Source organism: Arachis ipaensis, chromosome B08 (assembly GCF_000816755.2).
Source record: "Arachis ipaensis cultivar K30076 chromosome B08, Araip1.1, whole genome shotgun sequence".
NCBI classification, from domain to species: domain Eukaryota; kingdom Viridiplantae; phylum Streptophyta; class Magnoliopsida; order Fabales; family Fabaceae; genus Arachis; species Arachis ipaensis.
The window spans coordinates 79,072,419-79,095,790 of NC_029792.2; the positions used below are offsets into that span (position 1 = coordinate 79,072,419).

Sequence of the window (23,372 nt, forward strand, 5' to 3'; positions counted from 1 at the left end):
GACAAATGAGAATAACAAGAGTTTTATTCCGTTACCTCTACACACATAAACGTATGTGAGCCTGATTCTTGGAGAAGAATTTTATGGCGTGCAAAGAGTTGCAAGAGATTTCTTAATTTAGATCAGATATCCATTGGTCAAGGAGTTGACAGCAAAGGTTGGTCTCAGTGTGGATACGCATAGCGCCTTCGTACCATCGAAGGAGAAAGTGATTTTTACTAAAGCGTCTAAAGGTATTTAGATCTGATCTATATATTATATTTATATTATTGAAATAAAATTTAAGCATAAAATAGATCTTTAAAGATTACTTTCTTTTTCTTTCGCTCCGTGTTATGAACACATGATAATCTTTCATCTTAGATTTGGAAATATGGAAAACGCCAAGCAAGAAGCAATTAAGGCTAATTCAGGTGGAGAACGTAAGTTTCAATAATCTTATACATTTTTAATAATTGTTTTATCTTTGTAAAGTAATGAATAGTAAACGGTGCAATATAATTTGGGTTTAACATGATAACATGAAGTCATGAACAGTTTCTAGTATAGAGCATCAACTTATATTATATTCATATGCTAATACACTATAGTGGTAATTTGTTTATTTATAAATTGTGTTTTGAGTTCTAATTATGTTAATAACTTTTGCAGTTTTAATTGATACAAAATATGAGCCATTGATCCCTAAGAAAGAGAAGTCAACTCAATCAAAGAAGTTTTAGTTTTTTTAAGGGTTTTTTGTTTTTTCTACTTTATGTAATGAAAAATTTTTTTCGCTTGATTTTTGCATACATTTAGCATCATTGGCTATAAAATCATCGATGTACATTTGGATTGTAAATCATAAATTTAATATATTTATAAATTTTGTCTCTTTTAATTTTTATATTTTGATATAAATATTGTGAATATTTTTGGTATTTATTTAAAAAATTGATCTATATTTGATTCTTTTATATTTTGTTGAAATATAATTATTTATAGTGGTATATGTGAAATTAGAAAAAATCTATAATTAGGAAATCAGTAACAGTGACCGATTTAGCTACTGATTTTAGATTTTCAAATCAGATATCAGCAATCGATTTAGCGACCGATTTTATCAGCGACCGATTTAGCAACCGAAAAGTTGGTCGCTATTTAGCGACTGATTCTCTTAGCGACCAATTTAGCGACAAAAAAAGTGGTCGCTATTTAGAGACCGATTTTATTAGCGACCGATTTAGCGACCAATATAGCTTGGTACTAGTATGGTGGCCTTGTTCAAAAATCGATCGCTAAAATCGGTCGCTAATAGTTAGCGACCGAAGTTGGTCACTATTTTCTAATTAGTGACCAAGGTTTTAGCGACCACTAGAATCAGTTGCTAAATCGGTCACTATTTCGGTAATTTCTTATAGTGAATTCTGCTATCTACTCATAGCTTTATTTATTGATTCTAATTTTCAAAACTAGTTTTCAAAAATTTTTGTTTTATGACTACTATCATTATTTATCTTCTCAAAGATCAATCTACATGCATGCATGTCACCCTTCTCAATATCACTCTTTTTTATCTCTGATGTCATACTTCACATGCAAGCATGCATCCACACACTTCACACATTCCACATTCACTTAATTACACGTTTATCTTCTCTTTTTCTCTACCCACCTTTCACTTCACAATATATTTCACCCTCTTCTCACTTATACGTCCGAATCTAGAGATTTGGCCAAACTCTAAGTTTAATGTTAAAAGTGGTTAGGAAAATTTATTTTGCATCTATTAAGATATTATTTTAAGAAACTAATATGTCTGGATTCAAGAAGAGGACAATGAAAATAAATAAAAGGAATAAGTATGATTTTTGTTCCCAACATAGAGGCTGAAAATTTAATTCATCCCCGGCCTTTTTTCGCTCCAAAATGGTCCCCAAGATTTCAATTTGTTTTAAAATTGTCCTTTTTACCAATTTTATTTTTTATTACCAAATTACCTTTAAGAAAAAAAAATATATAAATATATAAATATAAAATAAAAAAAAGAAGTGAGAAAAAGAAAAGAAAAAAAAAGAGAGCAATTAAGCAAAAAGGGGACAAAATGCCCCAAAATAAGTGGTGAAAGCAATGCATATGTACTTTAGAATGCATGAATACGTGGAAAACATGGTTAATGGATTGTTAGATGTGGTATTATGATTACATGGATTGTCTAAAGTTAGGTGGAAAGTTTAAGTTAATTGAAGATTCAGATTTTAGTCCACTTGGCCAAATACAATCCTACCTTGACCCTAACCCCATTACAACCCTTAAAAGACCTCTTGATATGTGTATCTGTGCATTAAATTTATGTTGATTGTTAGATGAAGAGCAAGCCTTAGAAAGCAAGGTTAGTAGAGAATTGAGAGAATCGAACCTAATCACTTTAGTGATTAGAGTGTATACACTACCAGTGAGGGTTCGATGCTCAAATTCCTTGTTCCCTGCTTTCATGAGCTATTTTCTTCTTGCAAGTCTATTTGTACTTCATTTTCATGATTTGAATTAGTGAAATCCAGTTCATATTTCTTCTTGAAGTATTTATTTACTTTTAAACCAAGTAGGTAGAAACATTTTGCATGTAGTTGCATTCATATAGGTAGGTTGCATTTCATACATTCTATCATTCTTCTTCACTTCTTTATAGCTTCTCTTGAGCTTAGCATGAGGACATGCTAATGTTTAAGTGTGGGGAGGTTGATAAACCACTATTTCATGCTTTATCTTGTGCTCAATTGAGTGGTTTTTATCAACTCTTTAACCACTTATTCATACTATTTGCATGGTTTTACATTTGCCTCCCTAACGTCCGGGGCTTCGATTTGATATATAATTTGCCATAGTTGCTCTGACGCTAGGTGACGCGAACGCGTGCTCCACGCAGCCGCATCGCAGTGACAAAAAATCAACGTGTTTGAATTCGCAACAAGCGAATTCTGGGCTATTTCTGACCCAGTTTGTGGCCCAGAAAACACAGATTAGAGGCTATAAAGTGGGGAAATCTATTAATTCATGATCACAAGCTCACAATTCATAATTTTTAGGATTAGATGTAGTTTTTAGAGAGAGAGGTTCTCTCCTCTCTCTTAGGATTATGATTAGGATTTATATTAGGATTTAGAATTTCAACTTCTTCTCAGGTTCAATGTTCCTCTTATTTATTTTCTACTTTTATTATATACTTTTAAATATTATTTATCTTTTCAATTTAGCTTATGCTACATTCATGTTATGATTTTCTTAATTAATATTATTTGAGGTATTTCAGATTTAAGATTGCTTTGTTTTATTTATATTGATGCTTTTAATTTAATTTAGATATTTTCTTCCTTTTGGCTTTGGTTAAGTAATTGGTAACGCTTAAGTTGTCAAATAAAGCAGTGGTTGAAATTGGGAATTGCTCCAATAACACTAGTCTTTCCATAGGAATTGACTAGGACCTGAGGATCAAGCTAATTAGTCCACTTGATTTACCTTCATAGTTAGAGGTTAACAAAGTGGGATTAAAATCCAATTCTCATCACAATTGATAAGGATAGGACTTCCAGTTCTTATACCTTGCCAAGAGTTTATTTTATTATTACTATTTTATTTTTCTTATCATTTAACATAATGGTTCCTTACATTCAAAACCCCCAATTTACAAGACTCAACCAATAATAAGAACATACTTCCCTGCAATTCCTTGAGAAGACGACCCGAGGTTTAAATACTTCGGTTATCAATTTTAAAGGGGTTTGTTACTTGTGACAACCAAAACTTTTGTAAGAAAGGTTGATTGCTTGGTTTAGTAACTATACTTGCAACGAGAGTTTACTATAACCTCTAAAACCATCAATCTTTAGTCATTATAGTCATTATACTGATGAATGTCTGCAGCTCCAATAAGAAGATAACACTGTGGCAGCCACTCATAACTTCTATGATCGCCCGAATCAAGGATACAATCAACAAGGCGGCAATTACAACCAAGGTGGAAACTATAACCAGGGATGGCTGGACAACTCCAACCAGGGGTGGAGAGATAACAGAGGAGGCAGAGATAATAATAGAAACCAAAGGTGGAATAACAACAACAGGCAGTAGAATCAGAACCAGCCTTACAGAGCACCTCACCTAAAACAATCTCAAGGATCCCAGCATAACCAACAACAAGTTCCTCAGATCACCTATCCTAATTCCTCATCAAATGACGAGATGCTTCGTTCTCTTGCACAAGGACAACAAGACATGCAGACACAGCCAAACTCTACTTTGAATGGTCTGAATGCAACTTTACAAGCTCTCGCCTACGGGATAGATTCATTACCTAATTCCACTAACCAACCTTTAAGCTCTAGTGGAATTCCTTTTCAACCCCTACCTAATCCTAAAGGTGGCATCAATGCCATCACCTTGAGGTCCAGAACCATACTGCCAGAGAGAAATCAGGAGGAGCCAAGCCCAATAGTACACGCCCCAGCTGAGGATATGATAGAAGTAGAGGATGCTGAAATGGAATATGCTAAAGAAGAAGTTAAGGTACAAGACATAGTTGAAGAAGAAGCAGTTCAACCAAGGAATAGAGAACCAAATGAAGCTGAAGCTATATAGGACACCATCTCTATCCTATTTTCACACCTGGCAAAGAAATCCAGAAAGTAGATAGAACTTGATCCCAAAATGATAGAAATATTCAAAAAGGTTGAGGTAACTGTTCCCCTTTTTGATGTCATTCAGCAGGTACCTAAATACGCAAAGTTTCTGAATAATTTATGCATTCATAAGGATAAAATTAATGAGTTAGAAACTATTCCATTAGGTAGTTTTATATCTGCTTTAATGGGAGGTATACTTGAAAAATGTAGTGATCCAGGTCCATGCATGGTTAATTGTACCATTGGAGGTGTAATATTTTCTAATTGCATGTATGACTTAGGAGCATATGTTAGCATAATATCATTCTCTATATATGATACTTTGAGGCTCCCTCCCTTAAAAAGGTCGGCAGCTCGTTTTGTGTTAGCAGATAAAAGCATTATTACAGTAGTTGGAATTGCTGAAGATGTATTAGTGAGCATCAAGGGGATCACATTTCCTATTGACTTCTATATCCTGGAAATGCCCCCTAATGACTCAGGAAGACCATCATCAATCCTGCTTGGAAGACCATTCGTGAAGATCTCAAAGTTCAAGCTAGATGCATTCTTAGTAACTTACTCCTTTGTGATAGATGGCAGAACAGTGAGTTTTAGTTTAAATGAAGCTAGGAAGCACCCTCCGGAAGATCATTCTATCTTCCAGTGCGACATCATTGATGAAACTGTAGCTGAAGTTCACCAAGAAGAAATAGAAGAGAAGCACATGGAGCAAGGTCCAAGTGTGGGGACACCCTTTGAACTTAATGAAGACCCTTTGCCATTATCATTAGCCCCGGATGATCCAGAGCCTAGCCAAAAGCAGAAATCAGAATTAAAGTCCCTCCCTCCACACCTCAAGTATGCTTACCTTGAGGATAATCAGAAGTTCGTAGTTATCATTGTAAGAGAAGTCACTTCTCAACAAGAAGAGCAACTGCTCAGTGTGCTGAGAAAACATAAGAAAGCAATTGGATGGAGCTTGGCGGATATAGTAGGCATCAGCCCTCAAGTTTGTGAGCACAGAATATTCTTAGAAGAGGAAGCAAAGCCTGTCCGTCAGCCTCAAAGAAGATTAAATCCAACCATCTTAGAAGTTATCAAGAAAGAAGTAACCAGACTACTTAAAGCAGATATCATTTATCCCATCTCAGACAGTGAATGGGTTAGTCCAGTACAAGTGGTGCCCAAGAAGTCTGGAGTCACAACAATAAAGAATGAGCATGGAGATCTCCTGACAACTAGAATGTAGAATTCATGGAGAGTTTGCATTGACTATAGGCATCTCAACCAAGCTATCCGCAAGGATAATTACCCCTTACCATTCATTGATCAAATGCTTGATCGCCTGTCAAGTAAATCTCATTATTGCTTTTTAGATGGTTATACAGGCTACTTTCAAATTCATATAGCTCCTAAAGATCTAGAGCAGACTACTTTTACATGTCTATTTGGAACGTATGCATATAAAAGGATGCCTTTTGGCTTATGTAATGCACCTGCTACTTTCCAAAGATGCATGATGAGTATCTTTTTAGATCTTATTGAGAACTGTATGGAAGTTTTTATGGATGATTTTAGCGTATATGGTGATTCATTTAGCCTTTGCTTGGATAGTTTGTCTAGAGTATTAGACAGGTGTGTAAGTACAAACCTTGTATTAAATTTTGAAACATGCCACTTTATGGTAAAACAAGGAATTGTACTAGGACATGTTGTGTCTAATACTGGTATTTCTGTAGATCCAGCAAAGGTAGATGTCATTTCTAGTTTACCTTACCCCTCCTCTGTGAGGGAAGTCCGTTCGTTCCTTGGCCACACAGGTTTTTACAGGAGATTCATTAAGGACTTCAGTAAGGTAGCATTGCCTTTATCCAGATTGCTGCAGATAGATATTGAGTTTGAATTCAGTGAAGATTGTATGCAAGCATTTGATAAGCTGAAGATCGCCCTGACTCAAGCTCCGATTTTGAGAGGACCAGACTGGAGCCCGCCATTTGAAATTATGTGTGACGCCTCCAACCATGCAGTAGGAGCGGCGCTAGCTCAACGTAAAGGTAATGATCCTTTTGTAATTGGTTATGCATCTAACACTTTAGATGTTGCTCAGTCTAATTACACTACTACTAAAAAAGAGCTTCTTGCTATTATTTTTTCTCTGGAAAAATTCTGAGCCTAATCACTTGGTACTAAGGTGGTAGTGTACTCAGACCATGCAGCTCTAAAATATTTATTAGCTAAAAAATAGTCCAAACCAAGGCTAATACATTAGATACAGTTGCTGCAAGAATTTCATTTAGAAATTAAGGATAGGAGTGGTAACCAGAATTTAGTGGCAGACCACTTGAGTCGCCTTGAGCACATTAAGGATGACTCCACTCCTATAAATGATACTTTTCCATTTGATAGTTTGCAAGCAGTATCTGAAGTAGTTCCTTGGTATGCACTTGTAGCTAATTATCTAGTTAGCCATACTTTCCCTCCCGATTTTACTAAGCATCAAAAGGACAAGCTGAAAAGCGAGTCTAAATATTTTATATGGGATGATCCATATTTGTGGGGGTGTGGTGCTGATCAGGTAACTAGAAGATATGTACCACAATTAGAATTCCAGTCAATTTTAGAGGCATGCCAGTCTTCTGCGAGTGGAGGACATTTTGGCCCTCAAAGAATAGCTAGAAAAATCTTAGACTGTGGATTCTGGTGGCCTACTCTCTTTAAAGATGCTGCTGAATTTTGTAAATCTTGTTCCCCATGCCAAAGGTTTGGTAATATATCCAAGAGGGATAAGATCCCTCAATCGATTATGCTTTTCTGTGAAATATTTTATGTTTGGGGCATTGACTTCATGGGTCCATTTCCAAACTCTAATGGTTACCTATATATACTGTTAGCTGTAGATTATGTTTCTAAATGGGTGGTAGCAATTCCTACCCATACTGATGATGCTAACACTATTGTTTCCTTTGTTAGAAACCATATTATTTGTCGCTTTGGGTCACCACGAGCAATCGTGAGTGATCAAGGCACTCACTTTTGTAACAAGAGACTGACAGGATTACTGAAAAAGCATGGGATTGTTCATAAAGTAGAAACAGCTTATCATCCCCAAACCAATGGACAAGCAGAAGTGTCTAACAGAGAGATTAAACGTATTTTGGAGAAGATAGTAAAGGCTCATAGGAAAGACTAGAGTGCTAGGCTACAAGATGCACTCTGGGCATATAGAACAGCGTACAAGATACACTCTACGGAAAGGCTTGCCACCTCCCAGTAGAGGTGGAACACAAGGCTTTCTGGGCTGTGAGGGAGTGCAATATGAATTCTGAAGAAGATGGTGCTGAAAGGAAGCTGCAACTAGCAAAATTGGAGAATCTTCGCCTAGAAGCATATGACAACTCCAGGTGATACAAAGAGAAGATTAAGGCTGTCTATGACAAGCACATAAAAAAGAGAGAATTTAGACCAGGAGAGTTAGTTCTTCTATATAACTCAAGGCTAAGGCTTATGCCAGGTAAACTAAGATCAAGATGGGAAGGTCCCTACAGAGTAGAAAAGGCAGAGCCATACGGAGTTTTTCACCTGCGTCATCCTTCTAGCTTTAAATTCCTTAAGGTCAATGGACATCGCCTAAAGCTCTACCATGGAGAAAAGATTAAGGATCACAAAGAATTAAAGATTTTCCTCTTGGAAGTCCCACCAACAGAAGTAGAATGAGCCTGAAGAGCATCCAACTTAAGGACTAAAAAAAAAAAAACAAAAACGCACGCGACGCGTAAGCGTCGAAGACGCGTCCGCGTGATAGGTGCGTTCTGAAGAAAAGATAATTGAATAGAAAGTCACGCGAAAGTGTGGCTGGAGGCGTGCCTTAGGCACAAACACGCCCATGCGAACGCGTCCCTGACGCGTCTGCGTCATTTGAAAAATCAGCCTCCCACGCGAACGCGTGGCCTCGCAAAATCAACGTAAAGAGGTGTATAGCAGAGAGTTATGATGGAGCTAGGCTGGAATGATACTAGAAGCACAAGCCCTATCACGCGAACGCGTGCCCCACGCGTCTGCGTCATTTTTAAAATATGGCCATTCATGCGATCACGTCAACCACGTGAACGCGTCACCCAGATTTTTGGGAAAATGCATTTGAATCAGAGAGTTGTGCGAACACACGGATGCACTCGCGCCAATAGCACAAATCAGGCAACATGATAAATCACTATTTTATGGTTTATCCTGTGCTTAATTGAGTGGTTTTTATCAAATCTTTTCATACTTATTCATACAAAATTCATGGCTTTACAATTTCCTTCCTGATTTTGTGCTATGATTGAAAACATGCTTCTTTGACCTTAAATTTCCTATGTTTAATCCTCTCTTTATACCATTCGATGCCGTGATCTGTATGTTAAGTGTTTCAGGCTTCATAGGGCAGGAATGGCTTGGAGAATGGAGAGGAAGCTTGCAAAAATGGAAGGAACACAAGAAACCAAGGAGATGACCAGCGATCACTGACGCGATCGCATGGCTCACGCGAGCGCGCGAAATGAAGAAATCACAGCGACGCGAACGCGTGCCTGACGCAAACGCGTGGATTGGAGTCTGCACGAATGACGCGAAGGTGTCGAAGACGCAAACACGTGACAAGTAAAATCACTGAAGGACGCGAACGCGTGGACGACGCGTACGCATGACCTGCGCGATCTGGATAAATAACAGAATAAGCTGGGGGCGATTTCGGGCCGCATTTTGACCCAGTTTACGCCCCAGAAACACAGACTAAAGCTAGGGAACATGCAGAGACTCAACACGCATCCACACAGATTCAGATACATTGATATTATGATTACTTTTAGTTTTAGATCTGAGTCTAGATTAGCTTTACATTGATAGTTTATGCTTTTGCTTTGGATTTTGGATGCTAAAGAGTCATTACCTCCGTGAAGACATCACTTTAGTTTGTTTCCATATTCCTTTACTCTTATTAGTTGCTCATTGACCCTATTCAAATAAGTATGTTGCATTTTGAATTTATTAATATATAGAGTTACTTTTATTTTTAATTTATTTTAAATCTCTATTTTATTTCATTTAATTATGTCTTCTTATATTTTTATGAATATTATTTCCATGTCAATGAAGTAGATTTTCTACTTGACATGGGGGGTTGATTAAGAGGAGACACTTGAGTTGGAATGCTCAAGTGTTTAGTTAAATTGGACGTTGTTGGCTAATTCTGTACCTACTAAAGCTAGACCTTCCCAGAGGAGAGGACTAGGATTTGCGGGTAAGAGTTAGCTCAATCACTTGACTTTCCTTTATTTAGTAAGGGTTAACTAAGTGAAAACAATAACCTCTTTACACTACACTTGAGAAGATTCCAACAAGGATAGAACTTCCAATTAATCATTCCCCCAGTCAAGGCTTTTTATTTCCTACAACTCGTTGGGAGACGACCTGGGACTCATACTCTCAGTATTTTTAATTCTAAAATTTGTGACAACCCTTTTTAAATTGGTGAGGCAGACTTTAGCTAGTTAAGGGCTATACTTACAATGCATTTCTCTTATTAAGACTCTCTTAATTGGTCTAACTTCTGCCACGCACCACCACGCGATCGCGTGACTCACGCGTCTGCGTCACCTAAAAAATATCACACACCACGCGATCGCGTGACCCACGCGTCCGCGTCACATGCGGCGCATAGCTTATCCAGATCAGCCAAATATCTTATCTTTTCTTCCCCAAATCCTAATTTTTCTTTTCCCTTCTTATTTCTTTCTTCTCTTTTCTTCCTTCTTTATTCTTTCTCACTTTTCACTTCCGCCTTCCTTATTTTTCACATCCATTATCAAGGTTCTTTTCTTTCTTTCTTTACTTTTTAATTTTCCTTTGTTACTTTTATTTATGTTTATGTTTTCTTTTCCTTTTTCTTTTCACTTTCATTATCTATATTTTCCTTTTCTTTCTTTTCTTTTTCTTTTATTCCTTTAATTGGTGTTAGACATTTACTGGGTGATTATTTTCGTTTATATTTTGCTTGTGAATTATTGTGGTATTGTTTGACAATTAATATTACTTCTTAAAGGGTTGCTTGCATGTTCAATTTAATACTTTCAATAACATATTTACCATGCATGCTAAGTGTTTGTGAAAAAGCCCGTATGGCATTCCACATTATTTTAAATTATTCTATTACTCTAAATGCCTGTTGTTTTTCACAAAACCCCTTTTATATTTTATTGATTAAATATAATTGTCAATAAAAATAGGTTGTTAGTTTAAAAGGGTTGATAATCTAACTTGGACATTTAATGCTTGATCTATGCTACTGATGCCTTTGCCGACATGCCAATAAATATCTTGCATTTAATTGTCATCACCTGCACTTGCTATATTTTCATTGATGAACTTAGCTATATGTGTTAACGACATCCTTCTTTACCATGCATTGATTATCACCTATACTATCCACTCCCTTGCTCGAACCCTTAGCTTTACATATTACTTTCTTTTTCCCTTTTCAGGATGGCCACCAAGAAGGGTAAAGAGAAAGCTACTCCCAAACTACCAGCAAGGAAAGGAACAAAAAGGACACTAGCGACAGAGCCATCTATAACAGCGGTAAAGCCCTCAACAAAACGAATCGAGAGGATCATCAAGGTCGATGAAAAAGAGAAAGCTTTTCCAGCAAAGGACACTGCACGGTTCCCTAACCGCTACTGTGAGCAGATGTTCCCCATCCTGGCAGAGAGGAATTATAACAATGAGTACCTTCTTATCCTCCCGACTAATATTGCTGAATTTGTTGAGCCCCGCATTAAGCGAAGACAATGGGGATTCCTACAGAGACAGCCACGGCAAGTTAATCTATCATGGGTAGTAGAATTCTACTCCAATTTTCACATGCCAACCATGCAGTCTGTCTATGTCCGTCAGAAGCAAGTCCCCATAACAAAAGATGCCATTCAACGAGCTTTAGATCTTCCCCCTGCTCCAGAAGGATTGAACACATTCCAAGAAGCCTCATTCAAACGCCAGACATATTAATTTAACTGGGACGCTGTTCTCAGAGTTATCGCACAACCTGGCAGCATATGGATCTATGGATACCATCGGTCCCGACCTAAGAGCATATTGGCTTCAGCACTCACCTTGGAGGCTCGAGTATGGACACAGATCATGTCCCATTACGTCTTTCCGAGCACTCACGAGTACTCCTTCACTGCCGACATGGCTGTTTTACTCTGGTGTATCCTTATAGACCAGCACCTCAATTTACCAAGACACATTCGGCATGCTATGGGACACGTACAGATTGCGGGTAACTTACCTTTTCCCGCCTTGGTTTTAGATCTAGTCTCAGCAGCCAAAGTCTCCTACAGAGCTGGGGACACCAAGGCCATGATTCTACGAGATGATCAATACGTCCCTAACGGAAAGTATATCAGACCTCCAGCAGCCACTATCAACCGGAGCACAGAACCAGCAAAAGATATCCCTTCTTCTTCCACATCACAAGCACCTTCAATAAACCAACTGCTCCATCAGATACTTGAGAGGCTAGACCGGCTTGACCGGAAAGGAAAGCAAAGAGAGCGTTGTAACAAGCGCAGATTGAGATACCTCAAGGAGCTACTTGTTGGTAACCACCCACCTGAAAAAGAACCAGCCACCCCGTACTCCACTTCATTTACCAGCACAGGGAGCCATGACGGTCCCGATAGTGGAGATGCTGCTACCAGCCCCCCTTTGTTCCTGACAAATGGCACCGAGGACAGTGCAAAGCTTTTAGTGTGGGGAGGTCGGTCAGTACCTGGCTTCCGGAGGTAATTTCTCTTTCTAAACACCAATAAAATAGGATATTTAGTTAATTTTTCTTTTGTTAGGATTGGATAACTAGCATAGTAATAGGTTAATTGCATGCATGTTCTATCTGGTTGGAAAATAATAAAGTTTCTTTTTAAGACCCTGATTTTGAAAATTTTCGCTAATTTAAATCAAAATTTTTGTGTTAAACTTGTTAGAAGTTGTATTTGGAACATAGTTTAAGAAGCTAAGAACACACAACCTGTAAGACTTGAGCCTAATGACATGGTTACAATATTTAACCATAAATTTTATTCTTGTGTGTTTACTTCTCTATTACTGTAATCTTTATTTTGTTCCATCCTATATGTCCAATGTTTAATGTGTTATATGCATGGGTATGATTGAGGCCATTAATTGTTTTAGCTCACTTATCCCAAAATAGCCTACCTTTCCATTTACCTTTGTTAGCCACTTTGAGCCTTTTAATTCCCATTTGTTCTATATTTTACCACATTACTAGCCTTAAGGAGAAAAATAATAAAATATCCCAATTGAATCTTTGGTTAGCTTAATGATGACTTGCGTCATCTACCCTTCTTTCTTGCATAAAGAATACCATAAAACAGCATAAATCTCATTTGTTCAGTACAATTCATGCATTATTTGGTGAATATTATGGTACACTACTTTGAGATGAGTTGTGCTGAATTTCAGGTGAGAAAAGCAACAAAAATTGGGTAGAAGACAAACAAGAAGCTGGGCGTATGAAACTGGCGTGCCACTTGAAGCAAACGCCACAAAAATGCACTGCGTGGCACGCCAGTACTAAAGTTCAGAGAAGAAGTCCAAGCATGCATGTGGGCGTGGCATGCCAATACAAAATGACTAGGCGTGGCACGCTAATACAAAATTCCAGAGAGCTACAATGGAGGACACGAAAGGTGCGTGGCACGCCAAGCTGGGCGTGGCACGCCTGGCCCATCAATTACTATGGGCGTGCCACTTGAGCAAAGGGGCGTGGCACGCCAACTCACCATTCCAAGAAGAACCTTCACTATGGCATGCCACTTGGTGTCGAAGGCGTGGCACGCCAGCCCCAAGAACTCACTTGGGCGTTCCACTTGAGAACCCAGGCGTGGCACGCCAAGCTTGAAGAGTTCACAAATCCAGGGGCGTGCCACTTGAGCAGCATGGCATGGCACGCTGGTACAACAATCCAGAGAAGGGGCTGAAGGCAATTGAAGACTAGGCGTGCCACTTGAGCAACCAGGCGTGGCACGCCAATGCACAAAGGACCAAAAGCAAGGATTGGGCGTGCCACTTGGTATTGAAGGCGTGGCACGCCAACATTAGCATTTCACTATGGTGTGCCACTTGAAGGCTGAGGCGTGGCACGCCAACTACTAGAACCAAGATAAGATCATGGGCGTGGCACGCCAGCCTTTAGGCGTGTCACGCTGGTATAAGTTTCCTAAGAGGATGAAGGAGGCCAATTACATGGAGCGTGCCACTTGATATCAAAGGCGTGACACGCCATTCACCATTCTTCATTTAGGCGTGCCACTTGAGCAACCAAGCGTGGCACGCCAGTGTCAGTCAGAGAGAAGTATTGGGGCGTGCCACTTGAGTTCGTGGCATGGCACGCCAAACAGAGGAATCACTCACTCACAAAAGGGGCGTGACACGCCAGACCCTGGGCGTGCCACACTAGTTCAAATTTCCAGAAAAGCCTAACCAAGCATAGAGCAAGGGCGTGGCATGCCAGACCCTTGGCGTGGCACGCCAGTTCAAGTTTCCAGAGGCAGAGGGAAGTAAGAAAGGCAAGGGGTGTGCCACTTGAGTTCGAAGGCGTGGCACGCCAAGGCTGTTAGAGGGACGAGTGTGCCACTTGAAGGATTGGGCGTGGCACGCCAAGCTGGAGATGAACGGCACGTGACACGCCAGAAAAATGCCAGCCACATGCCAACTGAGAAGTCATGCTTATTGAGTATTTTCTTTTCCCTCCAAAATGTAATTTTCCTTTTTCACTTTTGTAATTCTTTTATTTTACTAGGAGTAGTATAAATACCCCCAAGGAGTACTGAAGAAAGGGGGTTAAGCAGTCAGTTTTAGATCCACTTTTACACTTCACTTTTGAGTACTTTTTGAGCTATGAGTAGCTAACTTCCCTCTCATTGAGAGAGGGAGCTCTGTTGTATTTGATGGATTGATGATAGTGAAATCCTTCTTCTCTTCATCTTCTCTTTGATTTGCTAGAAGAAATTTCGTTCTTAATGCTTAGTATTCAATTATCTTGGAAAAGAGATTGAATGCAATTGGGTTTCATGGGAACCTTGGGAAAGGAAACATGAAACCATGCTTGAAATCCCTTCTCACACAAGAGTAGAATCTAGATTTCGGTGTTTGGATATGTGACATATAATCATCCCTCTACTTGGAACTATAATGATGTGTGGTATAATCAGGGACCAAGCATATCTCTCTTCATGAGCAATTAGACCAAGGAATTGGCTATTGATCAAGATCTGAGAGATTGAGTCACCAAGAGATTGGGGCTCAATCAATCATGATTGCCAAGAAGTCAATAAGTTGCATGATTGAAGAGGATATAAGCTAGATTTGATCTAAAGAAACAACATCTCCCAATCTCAATGAATTTCCCCATTCTTATCTATCATTTCTTTACAGCTTACTTTTACATTAAGCAATTCCCCATTTCTATTTACATTCAAGTCATTTATGATTCTGCCCTTTACTTTCTACCATTTATATTTCTACACTTTATTGCCTTTCTTTATATTCTAGTCATTTACATTTATATCATATACAATTCTGCACTCTACAATCCTATTGATCCGCTTGACTAATTCAATAATTGATTAAAACTGCTCGAATTTGCCAATCTCTGTGGATACAATCCCACTCCACTGTGGGTTATTACTTGATGATAATTTTGGTGCGCTTGCCAAAAGGACTAATTCACCAATTTTGAATGGGGTGTGAATTCCAGTCATCACTTAAGATAGAAATTGTGTGTCAATTGAGTATGGGAAGATTGTGGGAACATGGGTTAATAAAGGGATGTGTCATGATAAAATATTGGGAATTTGGGTACCTACTCATGTAAAACTAGAAAAATTGAAAATCCATGTGCATTGATAATGTTATGTTTATTTTATTTAAAAAAATCCAAAAATATTCAAGTAATTAAGTAATTAAATAAGGGGACGAAATTACCCCAATGCTAAGTTAAGTTAATGAAAAGATCAATGCATATGTGATAAAGAAGATAGTTAATGCATGAGTATGTAATGCAAAAGTGAGAATTCAGGGTAGCTAGGCATGAATTTAAAGTATATATAATGTGTATATAGGTAAGAGCTTAGGTTAATCAAGGATTCAATTCATAGCTCACTTAGCCATATATATACCCTCACCTTATGATGTTTGCATTGGTACATTAAATATTTGTTGATTGGTTAGGTGAAGAACAAGGTTTAGAAAGCATGATTAGAGAAGAGTAGAGTGATTACCCTATACACTAGAGAGACTAGAGTTCATATACACCACCTGTGAGGGTTCAATGCTTAAATTCTATGTTCCCTGCTTTCATGAGCTGTCTTCTTACAAGTTTACTTGTCTTTACTGTATAGTTTGAATTAGTGAAGTTTGAGTTATTTTTGTCTTAAAGAACTTATTTATTTTAAACCAAGTAGACAGAATCATATTGTTGCATTCATATACATAGGTTGCATTGCATGAGTCTTACTTTTCCCTACTCATTTATTTTATCTCCTTAAGCTAAGCATGAGGACATGCTAGTGTTTAAGTGTGGGGAGGTTGATAAACCCCTATTTTATGATTCATCTTGTGCTCAATTAAGTGTTTTTATCAAATCTTCACCCACTTATTCATACTAATTGCATGATTTTATAATTCCTTCCTAGCATTATTCTATGGTTGAAAACTTGCTTCCTAGAGATCTTTAATTAGTATATTTTAATTCTCCTTTATACCATTCATTGCCGTGATCCGTGTGTTAAGTGTTTCAGGCTTCATAGGGCATGAATGGCTTAGAAAATGGAGAGGAAGCTTGCAAAAATAGAAGGAACACAAGAAACTAAGGAGATGACCAGTGAACACTAACGCGAGCGCATGGCCCACACGAACGCGTGGAATGGAGAAAATTGCAGCGACGCGAGCGCGTGCCTAACGCGAACGCGTGGATTGTAGTCTGCACGAATGACGCAAACGCATGGACGATGCCTACGCGTGACAAGGAAAATCGCTGAATGACACGAACGCGTGGACGACACGTACGCGTGACCTGCGCGATCTGCAGATTTAACAAAAAATGCTGGCGGCAATTTTGGACCGCGTTTTGACCTAGTTTTTGGCCCAAAAACACAGAACAAAGCCAAGGAACATGTAGAGACTCAACACACATAGACGCAACTTGACACACATTCACATTAGGATAGTTTTAGCTTTTTAGATTTGAATTTAGAGAGGATCACCTTCCCTCTAGGTTCATTTTACATTCCTAGTTATTCTAGTTTGTTTACTTTGTCCCTTACTCTTCCATATCCTTATTTATTTTATTTAGAGTTCTAATTGGATTATTTTCATGAATTGTTAGTGAAGAGGATTACTTTTACTTTTAATTAATTTTCAGTCTCTATTTTATTTTAATTAATTTATTATGTCTTCTTATATTTTTCTAAGTATTATATTCACGTCAATGGAGTAGATTCCCAAACTTGACATGGGGGTTGATTAAGAGGAGACACTTGAGTTGGAAGGCTTAGGTGTTGGTTAAATTGGAAGTTGTTGGCTAGTTCTGTATTTACTAACGCTGGACCTTCCCAAGGGAGAGGACTAGGATTTGCGAATAAGGATTAGCTCAATCACTTGACTTTCCTTTATTTAGTAAGGGTTAACTAAGTGAAAACAACAGCCTTTTTAATACTACACTTAAGAGATCCCAACAAGGATAGAACTTCTAATTAATCATTCCCCTAGTCAAGGCCTTTTTATATTAATAATAATTCTTAGTTTTATTTCTTTCATTTATAATTATTGCTCATTATCCAAAACTCAAACTCTCTCGGCAAACTCCTAATTAATAAATTAGCATCCTTTCATGCAACACGTTGGGAGACGACCTGGGACTCATACTCCTAGTATTTTTATTTCTAAATTTCGTGACAACTTTTCTAAATTGACAATGCGGATCTTAGCTGGTTAAGAACTATACTTTCAACACATTATCTATATTGATTTCTTAATTAGCCAACTTCTACCTGCACGTCATTGATGCTACCAGCCCCACCTTACTCCTTACTGATGGCACGGATGACTGAACGAACTGATTTCTATCGGTAAAAAATTTCACAAATAAGTTCTCATTGCTAGTATAGTTTCTAAACCAACAAAGAATCATTTCGTACAAAAATTTTGGTTGTCACTAAAGCAAACCCAATAAAATTTATAATCGAAGTATTTAAACTCGGGTCGTCTCTCAAGGAATTGCAGGGAAGTATGATTTATTATTGGTTATAGAAAAATATCTTTTTGGGTTTTTGAAATAGGGAACAAGGAAATAAATTGGCAAGAAAGTAAATTAATAATCATGAAAACCCTTGCAAGGTATGAGAACTGGAAATCCCATCCTAGTTATCCTTATCAATTGTGATGAGAATTGTTTATTGCTCCCACTTAGTTAACCCTTACTAAATAAAGGAAAGTCAAATGGACTAATCAATTTGATTCCTCAAGTCCTGGTCAACTCCTAAGGAAAGACTAGCTTTAGAGGGATCCAAATCAACCAGCAAATTCCAATTATCAATCAACAAAGGAGTTTGATAACTCAAGTGTCACCAATTATTCAACCAAAACTAAGAATGTAAAAAGCTAGATTAAAATCATAAATATGAAATAACTCAAATTGCATTAAATAAGAAAATCAAATCTAACATGAAGTCCATAAAACAAATTGTCAACATAAAGTATTCAACAAAGGGAAAGAAATAAACCAAAATTCTAGGACAAATAAAAGTAGAAGAGAAATTAAATTAAAGGAACATTGAACCTGGAATTGAGAAAACGAAGAAATCCTACTCCTAAAACCTAAGAGAGCGGAGAGAGCCTCTCTCTCTAGAAAACTACATCTAAAACCTAAAATTGTGAATAATGAATGTTGTGTGAATAAATGAATGGATTCTCCCACTTTATAGCCTCTAATCTGTGTTTTTTGGGCCAAAAACTGGGTCAAAAACAGCCCAGAAATCGCTGGGGCAAATTCAGAAACGTATAGGTCGCTGGATTTGTGTAGATCCACGCGTGCGCGTGGATTCACGCGTGCGCGTCACTTATCTTCAAGACAACTATAGCAAATTATATATCATTTTGAAGCCTCAGATGTTAGCTTTTCAACGCAACTGGAACTGCCTCATTTGGACCTCTGTAGCTCAAGTTATGGTCAGTTAGGTACGAAGAGGTCAGGATGGATAGCTTAGCTATTCCTTCAATTTCTTGTATTCTTTCCACTTTTGCATGCTTCCTTTCCATCCTCTAAGCCATTCCTGCCCTGTAATCTCTGAAAACACTTAACACACATATCACGGCATCGAATGGTAATAGGAGGGGATTAAACATAGCCAATTTAAGGCGAAAGAAGCATGTTTTCAATCATAGCACACATTTAAGAAGGGAAATGTAAAACCATGAAATTAGTATGAATAAGTGTGCAAAGACTTGATAAAAACCACTCAATTGAGCACAAGATAAACCATAAAATAGTGGTTTATCTATCTCCTCACACTTAAACATTAGCATATCCTCATGCTAAGCTCAAGAGAAGCTATAAAGAAGTGAAGATAGAATGGTGGAATCTATTCAATGCAATCTATCTAAATGCAAGCTACCTATATGAATCATGCAATTCTAATTACTATCCACCTAGATATATAAAGCTTACATGTGGTTAAATTGAGTCAAATTTCTCAAGGAATCAAATATGCACAGCTAAGGGCTAAATTATGTTAAAACACATTCACAGTTGAGTTGAGTTAATCAAAAGAGTTCACAAACTTGCAAGATAAACAGTGATCAAACATGGATATATGGAGATGAGATATTGAACACTCACTGGATTTGTGTATACACTCTAATCACTCAGTGTTTGAGGTTAATCACTCTACTCTTCTCTAATCATGCTTTCTAAAACTTTGTTCTTCATCTAACCAATCAACAAATATTTAACGTAACAATGCAAACATCATGAGGTCTTTTCAAGGTTATAATGGGGTTAAGGCAAAGGTGAGGGTATATATATATATATATATATATATATATATATATATATATATGGCTAAGTGAGCTATAAATTGAATCCTTGATTAGTCTAAGATCTCACCTAACATATACATGCTCTTATACAACTCTAAAATTATGCCTAACTACCCATAATTCTCATTTTTTTATTTCATACTCATGTACTAACTCATTTTTAATTTTATTACTTATGCATTAATCTTTTACTAAATTTAATACTAGGGTAATTTTGTCCGCTTATTTATTTATTATAGAAATTTTTTTTTTATAAACATAATATATCAATGCACATGTTATTTTAATTATTTTGGCTTCACATGAGCATGCACCCAAATACCAGATAAATTATCAATTTAATACTTTTCCTATCAACCCATGTTCCCACAATTTCTCCACACTTAGTGGATACACCATCTCTATCTTAAGCTAACCAAAGATTCAATTTGGGTGTAATTAATTTGTTTTTCTGCTTAAGGCTAGTGATGTGGTAAAATACAGAACAAATGGGGATTAAAAGGCTCAAGGTGGCAAACAAGGGTGACTTAAAAGGGTAGGCTATTTGGGATAAGTGAGCAAAAACAAGTAATGGCCTCAATCATATGCAAGCATATAAATACATTCTATATTGGACATATAGAATGAAACAAAGTAAAAGATTGGAATCATAGGGAAGGAAACACACAAGAATAAAATATTATGGCTAAATAATGTAACCATGCAATTAAGCTCAAATCTCACAGGTTGTGTATTCTTTGGCTCACAAACCATATATCAGTCATGTATATCATGCAAGTAGGGATAAAGAGTTTCAACTTTAATCAATGTGAATCCTTGAATGGCTTCTGTAAAGAAATAAATACATTCTTTAAAAAATGTCATCAATTTACCAACACTTATTACTATATATATATGTTAAGTGGATTGTTATGATTATGAAAATCTAAGAATTTCTAGTTTACTCTCTATTTTCAATTAAACTAAATTCTCATATGCAAAAAAGAGTAGACTAAACTTAATAATATCAACTTTTCTATATCACAACAAATAAGCTAAGAGTGCAAATCAAGCTAAATACCTAAGATATATACAGCCCAAAGTGCATAGTGTAATAAAGTAGAAATAAACAAAAGTACAGTAAAAGAAAATGTGCAAGTACTGAAAGGAAAATAAGATAAAAGAAAATAAAATAAAAATACAGAAAATGAAACAAAATAGGATAAAAAGGGTCTGAAAGTAGTTCACCAAAATAAAGTCCGCGAGAGATGGCGACCTCCCCACACTTATATAATAGCATCGTCCTCGATGCTCAGTCAGTTGGGTGTGATGGGTGGTCACCTCCGGAAGGGTGTGCTGATGCTGTCTCTATGGGCTCTGGCAGTGAAGGTGCCTGAGGCTCTGCCTGTATAGGGGCTTGTGGATCTGTCGGCTATGTCTGCGGAGGCTCCTGGTGCTGGGGCTCTGCCTGCTGGGGATCTGCCTGCTCATCCTCTGCTCGTGCATCATCCTCCTGCTCATCCGCCTGCTCCTCAAATGGCTCCGATGGTGTGTCAGGCTCGGAGGGGATGTCAGTGTGTCCTGACCTGATCATCATCTTTAGATGCTCAAAGCGTCACTTACTGCGATGCTCTGATTGCTCATATCACCGCTAGTTGCGGTGCTCCATCTGATCCAGGCGCTCGAAGAGGCAGTGCACTAGGTGGTAGATGGGTTGAGGAGCTGGTGAGGGTGCTGTGGGTATGGGTGGTGTAGCAGGTGCTGAAGGAGTAGCAAAAGATGTGGCTGCATCAGCGGAGGCGGTAAGACAGGGCGGTCTGTAGCCCAGAGCTTCAAACCTCTTGCCGTGTGGGATTATCGTCCTACAGTCGGCAGCTGGGGGCTTCTCATCCTCAGGCTCCCAGGGTACCTCAGCCCGGCGGCCCAACCGGGTAATCAAATAGGGGAATGGCAGAGTGCCTCAGACATGAACCATGTCCATGGAGTGCCTGATGAACCGTGGAAGGTACAGGTCCTTGCCTTCCATAAGACACCAGATGAAAGTTATCATGGCAGCTGGCACTTCAGTCTCATGAGTGCTTAGCATCACATAGTTGCTCAAGATTTGTTGCCATATCCGAGCCTCATCATTAAGGTAAATAATTTTTATGCCTTTTGGGTTCACTGTCGAATTACCCATAACCCATCGGACAGCTGAATCAACAGCTATGGTGCGCTTCACTACCTCCTAGTCAAAGCTCATAAACCTCATGGATTCCTCAGCCTTCTGGTAACCATCTGGTTCATCTGACTTAGGCTGGAAATGGAGGATATCTTCAATGGCCTCCTTAGTAACTAAAATCTGCTTCATTCTGAGTTGTACTGCATCCAGGGTCGTCTTATAATAGTTGCAGTAAAATTCCCTGACCTAGGATGCATTAACCTTAGTCAAATTCCTTTCTAGAAAGAATCAGCCTCTCTATTTTATTTGGTCTGTAGTGTACTGTTGTAGTTCAGCTGGAATTCTGAGGGTCTTTTCCAAGTATACGTGCCTTTTAGTCCCAAAGACCTTATATTTCAATTCACAGTAACGATTTGCAAACTTGATCAGATCAATCATAGGCACTAGTTGGTTTGCTTTTTCCTGTAGAGTAAAGTTCTTCTCATGCCAGGAATCATCATGTAGTATATCTGTCAGAGCCATAGATGTTTTGCCTCTTTTCCTTTTACCAGTGGTGGCCTTAGCCTTTCCCTTTTCTTGTGGGTCAGACATCCTGAGAAACAGAAATTTCAGGATACAATTTATCAAACTAAAGCAGAAAAATAGGAAGGCAAATAGAATGCAAGCAATATAAGCTGTACATGGGCAAAAAAGGAATGAAAATCAAAGCATGAAGTGAGTCAGATAGATGTAGAATTTTGGACTGTATGCAAGACAAAATTCAAAGAATTCAATTAAAAATCACAATCCAAAACTATTAAATGAAATGTAGAATGCTTGTTTGTCAAGAATCAACAATAAACATGCCTTGAAATGGGTTGAAAGTAGTTAATGTAAAACTGAGAGAGAAGTTAGAGGTCAATGAAGTCAAGAGGTTAAAAGGGAAGTTAAAATTAGTGGCATGGTACTGTGGTTCCTAACAAACAGAAGTTCACAAGCTTAAAGAACAAGTAACTCACATTCAAACAAATAATGCAGATTATTGATGATATTTCAGGTAAAGAAAGCACAAAGGGAGGTAAAGTTCATCAACAATGCAGTGCAATGAAGGAGGGAACCAAATGAAATAGAAATGCTAGCGTAGTATCTCGTGAAAGAGCTCTAAGGAGGGAACCATCTCCCTCTTACTCTTAAAGCCACAAAGAGCTCTAAGCTGGCCATCGATTTCAAGTAAACCATATTCAAGTGGGAAGGTTAAGATAAAGGCTAAGAATTTCACCCACTTGAAGTTTGTATTGGGTGGTAATGGCCGTGGGAGAGGGGTTTCTAGGGGTCTTGCAAGCTCCACCTCCTTGTACTCTTCTGTGAATTCTGCCATTTCCTTACAAACCTCTTCAACTGTAACCACATCTTGATCAAAGTCTTCTATTTCTTCCCCATCACTCAAGTCATAAGTTGGA

At 38.0% G+C, this 23,372-nt stretch overlaps 1 long non-coding RNA gene across 1 annotated transcript; it reads left to right on the forward strand.

The window, feature by feature from the left end:
• LOC110265568 lies at positions 360–843 on the forward strand. The gene is made up of 2 exons (XR_002351726.1): positions 360–422; positions 652–843. It is a non-coding gene; the product is annotated as an uncharacterized LOC110265568 (long non-coding RNA).